The 2,304-nt window shown below is 34.9% G+C and overlaps 1 pseudogene; it reads right to left on the bottom strand.

Moving 5' to 3' along the window:
- Positions 1–1,201: 1,201 nt before the first annotated feature.
- Positions 1,202–1,997, bottom strand: LOC113457429 (annotated as a pseudogene).
- Between the last annotated feature and the right edge of the window lie 307 nt (positions 1,998–2,304).

The following is a 2,304-nucleotide window of genomic DNA, read 5'->3' as shown; positions in this document are numbered from 1 at the left end:
TAAGAGGCAGTAATTACTTATTCATACAATGTTTTGTGTACAAAATAATCATTGAAGGAAAACACAGTTAAAACCATAAATGTTCCAAAAAGATTTATAATAAGGTGTAAATTTACATAATGAAGTTAGTTGTGGTGATGGGGTAGGTCTTGGGAAAGACTGTTAAATTTTACACAGCTTTTTCTGGACAGGGGATGTAGCTATGTTATATAAGAGGCCCTAGGTTTAATTGCCAGCAACACAAAACGAACAGTAAAAACAAAAATAAATTCAGTCAGAAACCAGCCATGGTACTACTGTACTGGTTGTCACATGTTGAGAAAGTCCAGAAGGAGATGAAGTGGGCATAAGGAGGGTAGATATGATCCTAACACATTGTATACATGTATGAAATTCTTAAAAATAAAATTAAAAAAAAATAAACAAGAATCAATTCACCTTTCAGAATATACTTAGATACATATTTAACTAAGGTACTATGTCAGTTTGTAAATGACCAAAAGTAAGATTATTCTTCCTTAAAGAAACTCCATTGTTCACGTTTGATGCTATTCCGATGAGTATTACAAGCTGGAGTTGCTAGGATTTCTCTACAGACAAGCAAATCATTTTGTTCTGTATATTATTCAACACTCTGAAGGCATACAAATTCAGAAAAGAAAATTTATTAGATACCTGATGGATTGTGACCCTTGCAGAGTGTGGAATTTGAAGTGGCAACCTTTCATTTAGAATCATAGAAATGAGCAATTTGGCAGTTTAAAATTGGAGGTACAATCATTACTTAATATTGCAGCGAGATGAAAGGGAGACTTTAGAATAAATTTAAGAGGAGAAAATTATGATCTGAAATTGAACTATTTGATCCATCTGTGATTACAAAGCACCTAAAAACAAGAATAGACATTTTATTTGTATGGCTACTTAGTACCCTGGGCTAAATTCTCCTAAAAGCACAGAAATGAACCCTCTTAGTTCAATACAATAGACTAGCTCAGTTTGAGTTGAATATTGGAAGGTTGTATTCTCAACAGGAATGTTAAATACCATATTTCAAAAAGTTTGCATGAAAGAAGTGTGAAATACTTCATAATTTTATATTAAATATAGGTTGAAATATTTGGGGTACATGGGATTAAGTTAAAACTTTTTTTTCACAAACTAGACTGTTCATTTTTCACTATAGAAAAAAATGTGGATTTTAACCTGATTCCAGGACTGGTGGTACAGGTCTATCAGCTCTTTCAGCTTCAGCACCTGCCTCATCGCTGGCAGCTTTTCCACAGCTACCACCTGCATCATGAAGCTCCATGAGTTTTCCCAATTCAAATGTGGGTTTCTTCACATTTTTAATTTTCTAAGGAAGACCTCGTGAAGAGGACAAATGATTTGCAAGTCTTTTCTTTGTTTCCCTGAGACATACAACAGATTGTATAGAATCAGTTTATTAACCATTTCTTTCCAGCCCTTTGCCCAAACTTCTCAAGCCATGATTTCCCTCATTTTCTGTTGTATCTGACCCAACTGTTGATGTTGCACATAGGGCATCTTGTTTATTCTGGGTTTTGAGGGTTTTCATTTTATATAAAACAAACAGAGCAGATGAAGAAAAGAGTCATCAGTTGTCTTGACAACAGTATGAGCTTCAATCATGAACTATCATTTTTCTTAACCATGGAAAAGCATTTTGTCCTGGTAAGATCCATGTCATTGAATTTGGCCAGGCAGCTTTTCCTGAACACCCTGAGTAATTAGCTTGACTTTTCTAAATGCAGCTTCATCATTCTCTTGAGCAAGGCTCACTTCAAACACATGACCCTTGCTGCAATTTTGGTTTCATGATTCCCTGTGACAAGTGCTTTTCCAATGTTTCTAATCTGGAACAAACCTGAAGCTTTCACATTATGTCATTCTTTTTTAGAGAAAGGACCAACCACTCTCTTCTTGGCTCGCTTCTTGCATCCTTTGGTTAGGCATTTGTTCATGCTGATCACCATCGTTCCGAGAGCCAAAAAGCAAATTAAAATGTTACACAAAATTATTTTAGATCATTCCAGTTTTTTTTGGTTCTTTTTTTAATGGCTACCAGAAAACCCAGTTCTTATATGGTTCATATTATAATTTTTTAAACAACCATTGCCTAGATTAAAAGGATCTGAATTGAGTATCATGTTGCTTGGAGTTTAATGTAGTTATTATTGCTGTTCATTTGTTTGATGTGACAGGATCTCACTGTGTTACTCAGGCTGGTTTTGACCACATAGGCTTCAGGAATCCTCCTACCTCAGCTTCTCAAGCATTGAG

Source organism: Microtus ochrogaster, chromosome X (assembly GCF_000317375.1).
Source record: "Microtus ochrogaster isolate Prairie Vole_2 chromosome X, MicOch1.0, whole genome shotgun sequence".
NCBI classification, from domain to species: Eukaryota; Metazoa; Chordata; class Mammalia; order Rodentia; family Cricetidae; genus Microtus; species Microtus ochrogaster.
This window is presented reverse-complemented; position numbering and strand designations above follow the sequence as displayed.